General features: G+C 47.1%; 40 non-coding genes and 3 pseudogenes across 40 annotated transcripts in view; all 43 read right to left on the bottom strand.

The window, feature by feature from the left end:
• LOC146232248 (5S ribosomal RNA) overlaps nt 1-28 on the bottom strand; it is a 119-nt gene extending 91 nt beyond the window's left edge. Inside the window, exon 1 of the ribosomal RNA XR_014745113.1 lies at nt 1-28. This exon is cut by the window's left edge and continues 91 nt beyond it. This is a non-coding gene — a ribosomal RNA (5S ribosomal RNA).
• A 182-nt stretch (nt 29-210) lies between these two features.
• LOC146232247 (5S ribosomal RNA) lies at nt 211-329 on the bottom strand. The gene has a single exon (XR_014744615.1). It is a non-coding gene; the product is annotated as a 5S ribosomal RNA (ribosomal RNA).
• Nucleotides 330-507: 178 nt separating this feature from the next.
• LOC146232246 (5S ribosomal RNA) lies at nt 508-626 on the bottom strand. The gene has a single exon (XR_014745112.1). It is a non-coding gene; the product is annotated as a 5S ribosomal RNA (ribosomal RNA).
• A 182-nt stretch (nt 627-808) lies between these two features.
• LOC146232245 (5S ribosomal RNA) lies at nt 809-927 on the bottom strand. The gene has a single exon (XR_014744612.1). It is a non-coding gene; the product is annotated as a 5S ribosomal RNA (ribosomal RNA).
• A 172-nt stretch (nt 928-1,099) lies between these two features.
• Nucleotides 1,100-1,218, bottom strand: LOC146232244 (5S ribosomal RNA). Its single transcript, XR_014744611.1, has one exon. It is a non-coding gene; the product is annotated as a 5S ribosomal RNA (ribosomal RNA).
• A 172-nt stretch (nt 1,219-1,390) lies between these two features.
• LOC146232243 (5S ribosomal RNA) lies at nt 1,391-1,509 on the bottom strand. The gene has a single exon (XR_014744610.1). It is a non-coding gene; the product is annotated as a 5S ribosomal RNA (ribosomal RNA).
• Nucleotides 1,510-1,683: 174 nt separating this feature from the next.
• Nucleotides 1,684-1,802, bottom strand: LOC146232242 (5S ribosomal RNA). Its single transcript, XR_014745572.1, has one exon. It is a non-coding gene; the product is annotated as a 5S ribosomal RNA (ribosomal RNA).
• A 176-nt stretch (nt 1,803-1,978) lies between these two features.
• Nucleotides 1,979-2,097, bottom strand: LOC146232241 (5S ribosomal RNA). Its single transcript, XR_014744609.1, has one exon. It is a non-coding gene; the product is annotated as a 5S ribosomal RNA (ribosomal RNA).
• A 172-nt stretch (nt 2,098-2,269) lies between these two features.
• On the bottom strand, nt 2,270-2,388 carry LOC146232240 (5S ribosomal RNA). Its single transcript, XR_014744608.1, has one exon. It is a non-coding gene; the product is annotated as a 5S ribosomal RNA (ribosomal RNA).
• Nucleotides 2,389-2,562: 174 nt separating this feature from the next.
• LOC146232239 (5S ribosomal RNA) lies at nt 2,563-2,681 on the bottom strand. Its single transcript, XR_014744527.1, has one exon. It is a non-coding gene; the product is annotated as a 5S ribosomal RNA (ribosomal RNA).
• Nucleotides 2,682-2,855: 174 nt separating this feature from the next.
• LOC146232238 (5S ribosomal RNA) lies at nt 2,856-2,974 on the bottom strand. The gene has a single exon (XR_014744822.1). It is a non-coding gene; the product is annotated as a 5S ribosomal RNA (ribosomal RNA).
• A 178-nt stretch (nt 2,975-3,152) lies between these two features.
• LOC146232237 (5S ribosomal RNA) lies at nt 3,153-3,271 on the bottom strand. The gene has a single exon (XR_014744607.1). It is a non-coding gene; the product is annotated as a 5S ribosomal RNA (ribosomal RNA).
• Nucleotides 3,272-3,449: 178 nt separating this feature from the next.
• Nucleotides 3,450-3,568, bottom strand: LOC146232236 (5S ribosomal RNA). Its single transcript, XR_014745111.1, has one exon. It is a non-coding gene; the product is annotated as a 5S ribosomal RNA (ribosomal RNA).
• A 172-nt stretch (nt 3,569-3,740) lies between these two features.
• On the bottom strand, nt 3,741-3,859 carry LOC146232235 (5S ribosomal RNA). Its single transcript, XR_014746327.1, has one exon. It is a non-coding gene; the product is annotated as a 5S ribosomal RNA (ribosomal RNA).
• A 182-nt stretch (nt 3,860-4,041) lies between these two features.
• On the bottom strand, nt 4,042-4,160 carry LOC146232234 (5S ribosomal RNA). The gene has a single exon (XR_014744606.1). It is a non-coding gene; the product is annotated as a 5S ribosomal RNA (ribosomal RNA).
• Nucleotides 4,161-4,342: 182 nt separating this feature from the next.
• LOC146232233 (5S ribosomal RNA) lies at nt 4,343-4,461 on the bottom strand. Its single transcript, XR_014745110.1, has one exon. It is a non-coding gene; the product is annotated as a 5S ribosomal RNA (ribosomal RNA).
• Nucleotides 4,462-4,643: 182 nt separating this feature from the next.
• Nucleotides 4,644-4,762, bottom strand: LOC146232232 (5S ribosomal RNA). Its single transcript, XR_014744605.1, has one exon. It is a non-coding gene; the product is annotated as a 5S ribosomal RNA (ribosomal RNA).
• A 172-nt stretch (nt 4,763-4,934) lies between these two features.
• Nucleotides 4,935-5,053, bottom strand: LOC146232231 (5S ribosomal RNA). Its single transcript, XR_014744604.1, has one exon. It is a non-coding gene; the product is annotated as a 5S ribosomal RNA (ribosomal RNA).
• Nucleotides 5,054-5,235: 182 nt separating this feature from the next.
• On the bottom strand, nt 5,236-5,354 carry LOC146232230 (5S ribosomal RNA; annotated as a pseudogene).
• A 182-nt stretch (nt 5,355-5,536) lies between these two features.
• LOC146232229 (5S ribosomal RNA) lies at nt 5,537-5,655 on the bottom strand. Its single transcript, XR_014745108.1, has one exon. It is a non-coding gene; the product is annotated as a 5S ribosomal RNA (ribosomal RNA).
• A 172-nt stretch (nt 5,656-5,827) lies between these two features.
• On the bottom strand, nt 5,828-5,946 carry LOC146232228 (5S ribosomal RNA). The gene has a single exon (XR_014744603.1). It is a non-coding gene; the product is annotated as a 5S ribosomal RNA (ribosomal RNA).
• A 172-nt stretch (nt 5,947-6,118) lies between these two features.
• Nucleotides 6,119-6,237, bottom strand: LOC146232227 (5S ribosomal RNA). Its single transcript, XR_014744600.1, has one exon. It is a non-coding gene; the product is annotated as a 5S ribosomal RNA (ribosomal RNA).
• Nucleotides 6,238-6,419: 182 nt separating this feature from the next.
• LOC146232226 (5S ribosomal RNA) lies at nt 6,420-6,538 on the bottom strand. The gene has a single exon (XR_014744809.1). It is a non-coding gene; the product is annotated as a 5S ribosomal RNA (ribosomal RNA).
• Nucleotides 6,539-6,716: 178 nt separating this feature from the next.
• LOC146232225 (5S ribosomal RNA) lies at nt 6,717-6,835 on the bottom strand (annotated as a pseudogene).
• A 182-nt stretch (nt 6,836-7,017) lies between these two features.
• Nucleotides 7,018-7,136, bottom strand: LOC146232224 (5S ribosomal RNA). Its single transcript, XR_014745107.1, has one exon. It is a non-coding gene; the product is annotated as a 5S ribosomal RNA (ribosomal RNA).
• A 172-nt stretch (nt 7,137-7,308) lies between these two features.
• LOC146232223 (5S ribosomal RNA) lies at nt 7,309-7,427 on the bottom strand. Its single transcript, XR_014744599.1, has one exon. It is a non-coding gene; the product is annotated as a 5S ribosomal RNA (ribosomal RNA).
• A 182-nt stretch (nt 7,428-7,609) lies between these two features.
• Nucleotides 7,610-7,728, bottom strand: LOC146232222 (5S ribosomal RNA). The gene has a single exon (XR_014746584.1). It is a non-coding gene; the product is annotated as a 5S ribosomal RNA (ribosomal RNA).
• A 174-nt stretch (nt 7,729-7,902) lies between these two features.
• LOC146232221 (5S ribosomal RNA) lies at nt 7,903-8,021 on the bottom strand. The gene has a single exon (XR_014744598.1). It is a non-coding gene; the product is annotated as a 5S ribosomal RNA (ribosomal RNA).
• Nucleotides 8,022-8,211: 190 nt separating this feature from the next.
• LOC146232220 (5S ribosomal RNA) lies at nt 8,212-8,330 on the bottom strand. Its single transcript, XR_014744597.1, has one exon. It is a non-coding gene; the product is annotated as a 5S ribosomal RNA (ribosomal RNA).
• A 184-nt stretch (nt 8,331-8,514) lies between these two features.
• On the bottom strand, nt 8,515-8,633 carry LOC146232219 (5S ribosomal RNA). The gene has a single exon (XR_014744596.1). It is a non-coding gene; the product is annotated as a 5S ribosomal RNA (ribosomal RNA).
• Nucleotides 8,634-8,801: 168 nt separating this feature from the next.
• Nucleotides 8,802-8,920, bottom strand: LOC146232218 (5S ribosomal RNA). The gene has a single exon (XR_014744594.1). It is a non-coding gene; the product is annotated as a 5S ribosomal RNA (ribosomal RNA).
• A 174-nt stretch (nt 8,921-9,094) lies between these two features.
• On the bottom strand, nt 9,095-9,213 carry LOC146232217 (5S ribosomal RNA). Its single transcript, XR_014744593.1, has one exon. It is a non-coding gene; the product is annotated as a 5S ribosomal RNA (ribosomal RNA).
• A 174-nt stretch (nt 9,214-9,387) lies between these two features.
• On the bottom strand, nt 9,388-9,506 carry LOC146232216 (5S ribosomal RNA). The gene has a single exon (XR_014744592.1). It is a non-coding gene; the product is annotated as a 5S ribosomal RNA (ribosomal RNA).
• A 178-nt stretch (nt 9,507-9,684) lies between these two features.
• LOC146232215 (5S ribosomal RNA) lies at nt 9,685-9,803 on the bottom strand. Its single transcript, XR_014744590.1, has one exon. It is a non-coding gene; the product is annotated as a 5S ribosomal RNA (ribosomal RNA).
• Nucleotides 9,804-9,985: 182 nt separating this feature from the next.
• On the bottom strand, nt 9,986-10,104 carry LOC146232214 (5S ribosomal RNA). The gene has a single exon (XR_014745106.1). It is a non-coding gene; the product is annotated as a 5S ribosomal RNA (ribosomal RNA).
• A 172-nt stretch (nt 10,105-10,276) lies between these two features.
• Nucleotides 10,277-10,395, bottom strand: LOC146232213 (5S ribosomal RNA). Its single transcript, XR_014745105.1, has one exon. It is a non-coding gene; the product is annotated as a 5S ribosomal RNA (ribosomal RNA).
• A 184-nt stretch (nt 10,396-10,579) lies between these two features.
• Nucleotides 10,580-10,698, bottom strand: LOC146232212 (5S ribosomal RNA). The gene has a single exon (XR_014744589.1). It is a non-coding gene; the product is annotated as a 5S ribosomal RNA (ribosomal RNA).
• A 168-nt stretch (nt 10,699-10,866) lies between these two features.
• On the bottom strand, nt 10,867-10,985 carry LOC146232211 (5S ribosomal RNA). Its single transcript, XR_014744587.1, has one exon. It is a non-coding gene; the product is annotated as a 5S ribosomal RNA (ribosomal RNA).
• Nucleotides 10,986-11,159: 174 nt separating this feature from the next.
• LOC146232210 (5S ribosomal RNA) lies at nt 11,160-11,278 on the bottom strand. Its single transcript, XR_014744586.1, has one exon. It is a non-coding gene; the product is annotated as a 5S ribosomal RNA (ribosomal RNA).
• Nucleotides 11,279-11,452: 174 nt separating this feature from the next.
• LOC146232209 (5S ribosomal RNA) lies at nt 11,453-11,571 on the bottom strand. Its single transcript, XR_014744585.1, has one exon. It is a non-coding gene; the product is annotated as a 5S ribosomal RNA (ribosomal RNA).
• Nucleotides 11,572-11,743: 172 nt separating this feature from the next.
• On the bottom strand, nt 11,744-11,862 carry LOC146232208 (5S ribosomal RNA). The gene has a single exon (XR_014744584.1). It is a non-coding gene; the product is annotated as a 5S ribosomal RNA (ribosomal RNA).
• Nucleotides 11,863-12,044: 182 nt separating this feature from the next.
• LOC146232207 (5S ribosomal RNA) lies at nt 12,045-12,163 on the bottom strand (annotated as a pseudogene).
• A 182-nt stretch (nt 12,164-12,345) lies between these two features.
• LOC146232206 (5S ribosomal RNA) lies at nt 12,346-12,464 on the bottom strand. Its single transcript, XR_014744583.1, has one exon. It is a non-coding gene; the product is annotated as a 5S ribosomal RNA (ribosomal RNA).
• Between the last annotated feature and the right edge of the window lie 36 nt (nt 12,465-12,500).

The raw sequence follows: 12,500 nt of genomic DNA, 5'->3' as shown, positions 1-12,500 counted from the left end.
GCGTTGCCAGGCTGGTATGGCCGTACGAAATAAGTTGACAACCATAGGCTACTTATTCATATACAGATTTAGCAATTGACAATGCAAGGTGGTCTCTCTCTCTCTCTCTCTCTCTCTCTCGTGTCAAAATGAAAACAGCTTCCAGCCCCTTTCATGAAGGACTACTTGTGCATATTGCAAGATGTCAGTTTCTAAGTGAATGAGCAAAAGAGCATACAGCACCTGGTATTCCCAGGCGGTCTCCCATCCAAGTACTAACCAGGCCCGACCCTGCTTAGCTTCCGAGATCAGACGAGATCGGGCGTTGCCAGGCTGGTATGGCCGTACGAAATAAGTTGACAACCATAGGCTACTTATCCATATACAGATTTAGCAATTGACAATGCAAGGTGGTCTCTCTCTCTCTCTCTCTCTCTCGTGTCAAAATGAAAACAGCTTCCAGCCCCTTTCATGAAGGACTACTTGTGCATATTGCAAGATGTCAGTTTCTAAGTGAATGAGCAAAAGAGCATACAGCACCTGGTATTCCCAGGCGGTCTCCCATCCAAGTACTAACCAGGCCCGACCCTGCTTAGCTTCCGAGATCAGACGTGATCGGGCGTTGCCAGGCTGGTATGGCCGTACGAAATAAGTTGACAACCATAGGCTACTTATCCATATACAGATTTAGCAATTGACAATGCAAGGTAGTCTCTCTCTCTCTCTCTCTCTCTCTCTCGTGTCAAAATGAAAACAGCTTCCAGCCCCTTTCATGAAGGACTACTTGTGCATATTGCAAGATGTCAGTTTCTAAGTGAATGAGCAAAAGAGCATACAGCACCTGGTATTCCCAGGCGGTCTCCCATCCAAGTACTAACCAGGCCCGACCCTGCTTAGCTTCCGAGATCAGACGAGATCGGGCGTTGCCAGGCTGGTATGGCCGTACGAAATAAGTTGACAACCATAGGCTACTTATCCATATACAGATTTAGCAATTGACAATGCAAGGTGGTCTCTCTCTCTCTCTCTCGTGTCAAAATGAAAACAGCTTCCAGCCCCTTTCATGAAGGACTACTTGTGCATATTGCAAGATTTCAGTTTCTAAGTGAATGAGCAAAAGAGCATACAGCACCTGGTATTCCCAGGCGGTCTCCCATCCAAGTACTAACCAGGCCCGACCCTGCTTAGCTTCCGAGATCAGACGAGATCGGGCGTTGCCAGGCTGGTATGGCCGTACGAAATAAGTTGACAACCATAGGCTACTTATCCATATACAGATTTAGCAATTGACAATGCAAGGTGGTCTCTCTCTCTCTCTCTCGTGTCAAAATGAAAACAGCTTCCAGCCCCTTTCATGAAGGACTACTTGTGCATATTGCAAGATTTCAGTTTCTAAGTGAATGAGCAAAAGAGCATACAGCACCTGGTATTCCCAGGCGGTCTCCCATCCAAGTACTAACCAGGCCCGACCCTGCTTAGCTTCCGAGATCAGACGAGATCGGGCGTTGCCAGGCTGGTATGGCCGTACGAAATAAGTTGACAACCATAGGCTACTTATCCATATACAGATTTAGCAATTGACAATGCAAGGTGGTCTCTCTCTCTCTCTCTCTCGTGTCAAAATGAAAACAGCTTCCAGCCCCTTTCATGAAGGACTACTTGTGCATATTGCAAGATTTCAGTTTCTAAGTGAATGAGCAAAAGAGCATACAGCACCTGGTATTCCCAGGCGGTCTCCCATCCAAGTACTAACCAGGCCCGACCCTGCTTAGCTTCCGAGATCAGACGAGATCGGGCGTTGCCAGGCTGGTATGGCCGTAAAATAAGGTGACAACCATAGGCTACTTATCCATATACAGATTTGGCAATTGACAATGCAAGGTGGTCTCTCTCTCTCTCTCTCTCTCTCGTGTCAAAATGAAAACAGCTTCCAGCCCCTTTCATGAAGGACTACTTGTGCATATTGCAAGATGTCAGTTTCTAAGTGAATGAGCAAAAGAGCATACAGCACCTGGTATTCCCAGGCGGTCTCCCATCCAAGTACTAACCAGGCCCGACCCTGCTTAGCTTCCGAGATCAGACGAGATCGGGCGTTGCCAGGCTGGTATGGCCGTACGAAATAAGTTGACAACCATAGGCTACTTATCCATATACAGATTTAGCAATTGACAATGCAAGGTGGTCTCTCTCTCTCTCTCTTGTGTCAAAATGAAAACAGCTTCCAGCCCATTTCATGAAGGACTACTTGTGCATATTGCAAGATTTCAGTTTCTAAGTGAATGAGCAAAGGAGCATACAGCACCTGGTATTCCCAGGCGGTCTCCCATCCAAGTACTAACCAGGCCCGACCCTGCTTAGCTTCCGAGATCAGACGAGATCGGGCGTTGCCAGGCTGGTATGGCCGTACGAAATAAGTTGACAACCATAGGCTACTTATCCATATACAGATTTAGCAATTGACAATGCAAGGTGGTCTCTCTCTCTCTCTCTCTCGTGTCAAAATGAAAACAGCTTCCAGCCCCTTTCATGAAGGACTACTTGTGCATATTGCAAGATTTCAGTTTCTAAGTGAATGAGCAAAAGAGCATACAGCACCTGGTATTCCCAGGCGGTCTCCCATCCAAGTACTAACCAGGCCCAACCCTGCTTAGCTTCCGAGATCAGACGAGATCGGGCGTTGCCAGGCTGGTATGGCCGTACGAAATAAGTTGACAACCATAGGCTACTTATCCATATACAGATTTAGCAATTGACAATGCAAGGTGGTCTCTCTCTCTCTCTCTCTCGTGTCAAAATGAAAACAGCTTCCAGCCCCTTTCATGAAGGACTACTTGTGCATATTGCAAGATTTCAGTTTCTAAGTGAATGAGCAAAAGAGCATACAGCACCTGGTATTCCCAGGCGGTCTCCCATCCAAGTACTAACCTGGCCCGACCCTGCTTAGCTTCCGAGATCAGACGAGATCGGGCGTTGCCAGGCTGGTATGGCCGTACGAAATAAGTTGACAACCATAGGCTACTTATCCATATACAGATTTAGCAATTGACAATGCAAGGTGGTCTCTCTCTCTCTCTCTCTCTCTCGTGTCAAAATGAAAACAGCTTCCAGCCCCTTTCATGAAGGACTACTTGTGCATATTGCAAGATTTCAGTTTCTAAGTGAATGAGCAAAAGAGCATACAGCACCTGGTATTCCCAGGCGGTCTCCCATCCAAGTACTAACCAGGCCCGACCCTGCTTAGCTTCCGAGATCAGACGAGATCGGGCGTTGCCAGGCTGGTATGGCCGTACGAAATAAGTTGACAACCATAGGCTACTTATCCATATACAGATTTAGCAATTGACAATGCAAGGTAGTCTCTCTCTCTCTCTCTCTCTCTCGTGTCAAAATGAAAACAGCTTCCAGCCCCTTTCATGAAGGACTACTTGTGCATATTGCAAGATGTCAGTTTCTAAGTGAATGAGCAAAAGAGCATACAGCACCTGGTATTCCCAGGCGGTCTCCCATCCAAGTACTAACCAGGCCCGACCCTGCTTAGCTTCCGAGATCAGACGTGATCGGGCGTTGCCAGGCTGGTATGGCCGTACGAAATAAGTTGACAACCATAGGCTACTTATCCATATACAGATTTAGCAATTGACAATGCAAGGTGGTCTCTCTCTCTCTCTCTCGTGTCAAAATGAAAACAGCTTCCAGCCCCTTTCATGAAGGACTACTTGTGCATATTGCAAGATGTCAGTTTCTAAGTGAATGAGCAAAAGAGCATACAGCACCTGGTATTCCCAGGCGGTCTCCCATCCAAGTACTAACCAGGCCCGACCCTGCTTAGCTTCCGAGATCAGACGTGATCGGGCGTTGCCAGGCTGGTATGGCCGTTCGAAATAAGTTGACAACCATAGGCTACTTATTCATATACAGATTTAGCAATTGACAATGCAAGGTGGTCTCTCTCTCTCTCTCTCTCTCTCTCTCGTGTCAAAATGAAAACAGCTTCCAGCCCCTTTCATGAAGGACTACTTGTGCATATTGCAAGATGTCAGTTTCTAAGTGAATGAGCAAAAGAGCATACAGCACCTGGTATTCCCAGGCGGTCTCCCATCCAAGTACTAACCAGGCCCGACCCTGCTTAGCTTCCGAGATCAGACGAGATCGGGCGTTGCCAGGCTGGTATGGCCGTACGAAATAAGTTGACAACCATAGGCTACTTATCCATATACAGATTTAGCAATTGACAATGCAAGGTGGTCTCTCTCTCTCTCTCTCTCTCTCTCTCGTGTCAAAATGAAAACAGCTTCCAGCCCCTTTCATGAAGGACTACTTGTGCATATTGCAAGATGTCAGTTTCTAAGTGAATGAGCAAAAGAGCATACAGCACCTGGTATTCCCAGGCGGTCTCCCATCCAAGTACTAACCAGGCCCGACCCTGCTTAGCTTCCGAGATCAGACGTGATCGGGCGTTGCCAGGCTGGTATGGCCGTACGAAATAAGTTGACAACCATAGGCTACTTATCCATATACAGATTTAGCAATTGACAATGCAAGGTAGTCTCTCTCTCTCTCTCTCTCTCTCTCTCGTGTCAAAATGAAAACAGCTTCCAGCCCCTTTCATGAAGGACTACTTGTGCATATTGCAAGATGTCAGTTTCTAAGTGAATGAGCAAAAGAGCATACAGCACCTGGTATTCCCAGGCGGTCTCCCATCCAAGTACTAACCAGGCCCGACCCTGCTTAGCTTCCGAGATCAGACGAGATCGGGCGTTGCCAGGCTGGTATGGCCGTACGAAATAAGTTGACAACCATAGGCTACTTATCCATATACAGATTTAGCAATTGACAATGCAAGGTGGTCTCTCTCTCTCTCTCTCGTGTCAAAATGAAAACAGCTTCCAGCCCCTTTCATGAAGGACTACTTGTGCATATTGCAAGATTTCAGTTTCTAAGTGAATGAGCAAAAGAGCATACAGCACCTGGTATTCCCAGGCGGTCTCCCATCCAAGTACTAACCAGGCCCGACCCTGCTTAGCTTCCGAGATCAGACGAGATCGGGCGTTGCCAGGCTGGTATGGCCGTACGAAATAAGTTGACAACCATAGGCTACTTATCCATATACAGATTTAGCAATTGACAATGCAAGGTGGTCTCTCTCTCTCTCTCTCTCTCTCTCTCGTGTCAAAATGAAAACAGCTTCCAGCCCCTTTCATGAAGGACTACTTGTGCATATTGCAAGATTTCAGTTTCTAAGTGAATGAGCAAAAGAGCATACAGCACCTGGTATTCCCAGGCGGTCTCCCATCCAAGTACTAACCAGGCCCGACCCTGCTTAGCTTCCGAGATCAGACGAGATTGGGCGTTGCCAGGCTGGTATGGCCGTACGAAATAAGTTGACAACCATAGGCTACTTATCCATATACAGATTTAGCAATTGACAATGCAAGGTAGTCTCTCTCTCTCTCTCTCTCTCTCTCTCGTGTCAAAATGAAAACAGCTTCCAGCCCCTTTCATGAAGGACTACTTGTGCATATTGCAAGATGTCAGATTCTAAGTGAATGAGCAAAAGAGCATACAGCACCTGGTATTCCCAGGCGGTCTCCCATCCAAGTACTAACCAGGCCCGACCCTGCTTAGCTTCCGAGATCAGACGTGATCGGGCGTTGCCAGGCTGGTATGGCCGTACGAAATAAGTTGACAACCATAGGCTACTTATCCATATACAGATTTAGCAATTGACAATGCAAGGTGGTCTCTCTCTCTCTCTCTCGTGTCAAAATGAAAACAGCTTCCAGCCCCTTTCATGAAGGACTACTTGTGCATATTGCAAGATGTCAGTTTCTAAGTGAATGAGCAAAAGAGCATACAGCACCTGGTATTCCCAGGCGGTCTCCCATCCAAGTACTAACCAGGCCCGACCCTGCTTAGCTTCCGAGATCAGACGAGATCGGGCGTTGCCAGGCTGGTATGGCCGTACGAAATAAGTTGACAACCATAGGCTACTTATCCATATACAGATTTAGCAATTGACAATGCAAGGTGGTCTCTCTCTCTCTCTCTCGTGTCAAAATGAAAACAGCTTCCAGCCCCTTTCATGAAGGACTACTTGTGCATATTGCAAGATTTCAGTTTCTAAGTGAATGAGCAAAAGAGCATACAGCACCTGGTATTCCCAGGCGGTCTCCCATCCAAGTACTAACCAGGCCCGACCCTGCTTAGCTTCCGAGATCAGACGAGATCGGGCGTTGCCAGGCTGGTATGGCCGTACGAAATAAGTTGACAACCATAGGCTACTTATCCATATACAGATTTAGCAATTGACAATGCAAGGTGGTCTCTCTCTCTCTCTCTCTCTCTCTCTCGTGTCAAAATGAAAACAGCTTCCAGCCCCTTTCATGAAGGACTACTTGTGCATATTGCAAGATTTCAGTTTCTAAGTGAATGAGCAAAAGAGCATACAGCACCTGGTATTCCCAGGCGGTCTCCCATCCAAGTACTAACCTGGCCCGACCCTGCTTAGCTTCCGAGATCAGACGAGATCGGGCGTTGCCAGGCTGGTATGGCCGTACGAAATAAGTTGACAACCATAGGCTACTTATCCATATACAGATTTAGCAATTGACAATGCAAGGTAGTCTCTCTCTCTCTCTCTCTCTCTCGTGTCAAAATGAAAACAGCTTCCAGCCCCTTTCATGAAGGACTACTTGTGCATATTGCAAGATTTCAGTTTCTAAGTGAATGAGCAAAAGAGCATACAGCACCTGGTATTCCCAGGCGGTCTCCCATCCAAGTACTAACCAGGCCCGACCCTGCTTAGCTTCCGAGATCAGACGAGATTGGGCGTTGCCAGGCTGGTATGGCCGTACGAAATAAGTTGACAACCATAGGCTACTTATCCATATACAGATTTAGCAATTGACAATGCAAGGTAGTCTCTCTCTCTCTCTCTCTCTCTCTCTCGTGTCAAAATGAAAACAGCTTCCAGCCCCTTTCATGAAGGACTACTTGTGCATATTGCAAGATGTCAGATTCTAAGTGAATGAGCAAAAGAGCATACAGCACCTGGTATTCCCAGGCGGTCTCCCATCCAAGTACTAACCAGGCCCGACCCTGCTTAGCTTCCGAGATCAGACGTGATCGGGCGTTGCCAGGCTGGTATGGCCGTACGAAATAAGTTGACAACCATAGGCTACTTATCCATATACAGATTTAGCAATTGACAATGCAAGGTGGTCTCTCTCTCTCTCTCTCGTGTCAAAATGAAAACAGCTTCCAGCCCCTTTCATGAAGGACTACTTGTGCATATTGCAAGATTTCAGTTTCTAAGTGAATGAGCAAAAGAGCATACAGCACCTGGTATTCCCAGGCGGTCTCCCATCCAAGTACTAACCAGGCCCGACCCTGCTTAGCTTCCGAGATCAGACGAGATCGGGCGTTGCCAGGCTGGTATGGCCGTACGAAATAAGTTGACAACCATAGGCTACTTATCCATATACAGATTTAGCAATTGACAATGCAAGGTAGTCTCTCTCTCTCTCTCTCTCTCTCTCTCGTGTCAAAATGAAAACAGCTTCCAGCCCCTTTCATGAAGGACTACTTGTGCATATTGCAAGATGTCAGTTTCTAAGTGAATGAGCAAAAGAGCATACAGCACCTGGTATTCCCAGGCGGTCTCCCATCCAAGTACTAACCAGGCCCGACCCTGCTTAGCTTCCGAGATCAGACGAGATCGGGTGTTGCCAGGCTGGTATGGCCGTACGAAATAAGTTGACAACCATAGGCTACTTATCCATATAAAGATTTAGCAATTGACAATGCAAGGTAGTCTCTCTCTCTCTCTCTCTCGTGTCAAAATGAAAACAGCTTCCAGCCCCTTTCATGAAGGACTACTTGTGCATATTGCAAGATGTCAGTTTCTAAGTGAATGAGCAAAAGAGCATACAGCACCTGGTATTCCCAGGCGGTCTCCCATCCAAGTACTAACCAGGCCCGACCCTGCTTAGCTTCCGAGATCAGACGAGATCGGGCGTTGCCAGGCTGGTATGGCCGTACGAAATAAGTTGACAACCATAGGCTACTTATCCATATACAGATTTAGCAATTGACAATGCAAGGTAGTCTCTCTCTCTCTCTCTCTCTCTCTCTCTCTCTCTCGTGTCAAAATGAAAACAGCTTCCAGCCCCTTTCATGAAGGACTACTTGTGCATATTGCAAGATTTCAGTTTCTAAGTGAATGAGCAAAAGAGCATACAGCACCTGGTATTCCCAGGCGGTCTCCCATCCAAGTACTAACCAGGCCCGACCCTGCTTAGCTTCCGAGATCAGACGAGATCGGGCGTTGCCAGGCTGGTATGGCCGTACGAAATAAGTTGACAACCATAGGCTACTTATCCATATACAGATTTAGCAATTGACAATGCAAGGTGGTCTCTCTCTCTCTCTCTCTCTCTCTCTCTCGTGTCAAAATGAAAACAGCTTCCAGCCCCTTTCATGAAGGACTACTTGTGCATATTGCAAGATGTCAGTTTCTAAGTGAATGAGCAAAAGAGCATACAGCACCTGGTATTCCCAGGCGGTCTCCCATCCAAGTACTAACCAGGCCCGACCCTGCTTAGCTTCCGAGATCAGACGAGATCGGGCGTTGCCAGGCTGGTATGGCCGTACGAAATAAGTTGACAACCATAGGCTACTTATCCATATACAGATTTAGCAATTGACAATGCAAGGTAGTCTCTCTCTCTCTCGTGTCAAAATGAAAACAGCTTCCAGCCCCTTTCATGAAGGACTACTTGTGCATATTGCAAGATGTCAGTTTCTAAGTGAATGAGCAAAAGAGCATACAGCACCTGGTATTCCCAGGCGGTCTCCCATCCAAGTACTAACCAGGCCCGACCCTGCTTAGCTTCCGAGATCAGACGAGATCGGGCGTTGCCAGGCTGGTATGGCCGTACGAAATAAGTTGACAACCATAGGCTACTTATCCATATACAGATTTAGCAATTGACAATGCAAGGTGGTCTCTCTCTCTCTCTCTCTCGTGTCAAAATGAAAACAGCTTCCAGCCCCTTTCATGAAGGACTACTTGTGCATATTGCAAGATTTCAGTTTCTAAGTGAATGAGCAAAAGAGCATACAGCACCTGGTATTCCCAGGCGGTCTCCCATCCAAGTACTAACCAGGCCCGACCCTGCTTAGCTTCCGAGATCAGACGAGATCGGGCGTTGCCAGGCTGGTATGGCCGTACGAAATAAGTTGACAACCATAGGCTACTTATCCATATACAGATTTAGCAATTGACAATGCAAGGTAGTCTCTCTCTCTCTCTCTCTCGTGTCGAAATGAAAACAGCTTCCAGCCCCTTTCATGAAGGACTACTTGTGCATATTGCAAGATGTCAGTTTCTAAGTGAATGAGCAAAAGAGCATACAGCACCTGGTATTCCCAGGCGGTCTCCCATCCAAGTACTAACCAGGCCCGACCCTGCTTAGCTTCCGAGATCAGACGAGATCGGGCGTTGCCAGGCTGGTATGGCCGTACGAAATAAGTTGACAACCATAGGCTACTTATCCATATACAGATTTAGCAATTGACAATGCAAGGTAGTCTCTCTCTCTCTCTCTCTCTCTCGTGTCAAAATGAAAACAGCTTCCAGCCCCTTTCATGAAGGACTACTTGTGCATATTGCAAGATTTCAGCTTCTAAGTGAATGAGCAAAAGAGCATACAGCACCTGGTATTCCCAGGCGGTCTCCCATCCAAGTACTAACCAGGCCCGACCCTGCTTAGCTTCCGAGATCAGACGAGATCGGGCGTTGCCAGGCTGGTATGGCCGTACGAAATAAGTTGACAACCATAGGCTACTTATCCATATACAGATTTAGCAATTGACAATGCAAGGTAGTCTCTCTCTCTCTCTCTCTCTCTCTCTCGTGTCAAAATGAAAACAGCTTCCAGCCCCTTTCATGAAGGACTACTTGTGCATATTGCAAGATGTCAGTTTCTAAGTGAATGAGCAAAAGAGCATACAGCACCTGGTATTCCCAGGCGGTCTCCCATCCAAGTACTAACCAGGCCCGACCCTGCTTAGCTTCCGAGATCAGACGTGATCGGGCGTTGCCAGGCTGGTATGGCCGTACGAAATAAGTTGACAACCATAGGCTACTTATCCATATACAGATTTAGCAATTGACAATGCAAGGTGGTCTCTCTCTCTCTCTCTCGTGTCAAAATGAAAACAGCTTCCAGCCCCTTTCATGAAGGACTACTTGTGCATATTGCAAGATGTCAGTTTCTAAGTGAATGAGCAAAAGAGCATACAGCACCTGGTATTCCCAGGCGGTCTCCCATCCAAGTACTAACCAGGCCCGACCCTGCTTAGCTTCCGAGATCAGACGTGATCGGGCGTTGCCAGGCTGGTATGGCCGTACGAAATAAGTTGACAACCATAGGCTACTTATCCATATACAGATTTAGCAATTGACAATGCAAGGTGGTCTCTCTCTCTCTCTCTCTCTCTCTCTCTCGTGTCAAAATGAAAACAGCTTCCAGCCCCTTTCATGAAGGACTACTTGTGCATATTGCAAGATGTCAGTTTCTAAGTGAATGAGCAAAAGAGCATACAGCACCTGGTATTCCCAGGCGGTCTCCCATCCAAGTACTAACCAGGCCCGACCCTGCTTAGCTTCCGAGATCAGACGAGATCGGGCGTTGCCAGGCTGGTATGGCCGTACGAAATAAGTTGACAACCATAGGCTACTTATCCATATACAGATTTAGCAATTGACAATGCAAGGTAGTCTCTCTCTCTCTCGTGTCAAAATGAAAACAGCTTCCAGCCCCTTTCATGAAGGACTACTTGTGCATATTGCAAGATGTCAGTTTCTAAGTGAATGAGCAAAAGAGCATACAGCACCTGGTATTCCCAGGCGGTCTCCCATCCAAGTACTAACCAGGCCCGACCCTGCTTAGCTTCCGAGATCAGACGAGATCGGGCGTTGCCAGGCTGGTATGGCCGTACGAAATAAGTTGACAACCATAGGCTACTTATCCATATACAGATTTAGCAATTGACAATGCAAGGTGGTCTCTCTCTCTCTCTCTCTCGTGTCAAAATGAAAACAGCTTCCAGCCCCTTTCATGAAGGACTACTTGTGCATATTGCAAGATTTCAGTTTCTAAGTGAATGAGCAAAAGAGCATACAGCACCTGGTATTCCCAGGCGGTCTCCCATCCAAGTACTAACCAGGCCCGACCCTGCTTAGCTTCCGAGATCAGACGAGATCGGGCGTTGCCAGGCTGGTATGGCCGTACGAAATAAGTTGACAACCATAGGCTACTTATCCATATACAGATTTAGCAATTGACAATGCAAGGTAGTCTCTCTCTCTCTCTCTCTCGTGTCAAAATGAAAACAGCTTCCAGCCCCTTTCATGAAGGACTACTTGTGCATATTGCAAGATGTCAGTTTCTAAGTGAATGAGCAAAAGAGCATACAGCACCTGGTATTCCCAGGCGGTCTCCCATCCAAGTACTAACCAGGCCCGACCCTGCTTAGCTTCCGAGATCAGACGAGATCGGGCGTTGCCAGGCTGGTATGGCCGTACGAAATAAGTTGACAACCATAGGCTACTTATCCATATACAGATTTAGCAATTGACAATGCAAGGTGGTCTCTCTCTCTCTCTCTCGTGTCAAAATGAAAACAGCTTCCAGCCCCTTTCATGAAGGACTACTTGTGCATATTGCAAGATTTCAGTTTCTAAGTGAATGAGCAAAAGAGCATACAGCACCTGGTATTCCCAGGCGGTCTCCCATCCAAGTACTAACCAGGCCCGACCCTGCTTAGCTTCCGAGATCAGACGAGATCGGGCGTTGCCAGGCTGGTATGGCCGTACGAAATAAGTTGACAACCATAGGCTACTTATCCATATACAGATTTAGCAATTGACAATGCAAGGTAGTCTCTCTCTCTCTCTCTCTCTCTCTCTCGTGTCAAAATGAAAACAGCTTCCAGCCCCTTTCATGAAGGACTACTTGTGCATATTGCAAGATTTCAGTTTCTAAGTGAATGAGCAAAAGAGCATACAGCACCTGGTATTCCCAGGCGGTCTCCCATCCAAGTACTAACCAGGCCCGACCCTGCTTAGCTTCCGAGATCAGACGAGATTGGGCGTTGCCAGGCTGGTATGGCCGTACGAAATAAGTTGACAACCATAGGCTACTTATCCATATACAGATTTAGCAATTGACAATGCAAGGTGGTCTCTCTCTCTCTCTCTCTCTCTCTCTCGTGTCAAAATGAAAACAGCTTCCAGCCCCTTTCATGAAGGACTACTTGTGCATATTGCAAGATGTCAGTTTCTAAGTGAATGAGCAAAAGAGCATACAGCACCTGGTATTCCCAGGCGGTCTCCCATCCAAGTACTAACCAGGCCCGACCCTGCTTAGCTTCCGAGATCAGACGAGATCGGGCGTTGCCAGGCTGGTATGGCCGTACGAAATAAGTTGACAACCATAGGCTACTTATCCATATAC

The sequence above is a fragment of the Hypomesus nipponensis genome, chromosome 24 (genome assembly GCF_054491055.1).
Source record: "Hypomesus nipponensis isolate SF chromosome 24, ASM5449105v1, whole genome shotgun sequence".
Lineage (NCBI taxonomy): Eukaryota > Metazoa > Chordata > Actinopteri > Osmeriformes > Osmeridae > Hypomesus > Hypomesus nipponensis.
This window is presented reverse-complemented; position numbering and strand designations above follow the sequence as displayed.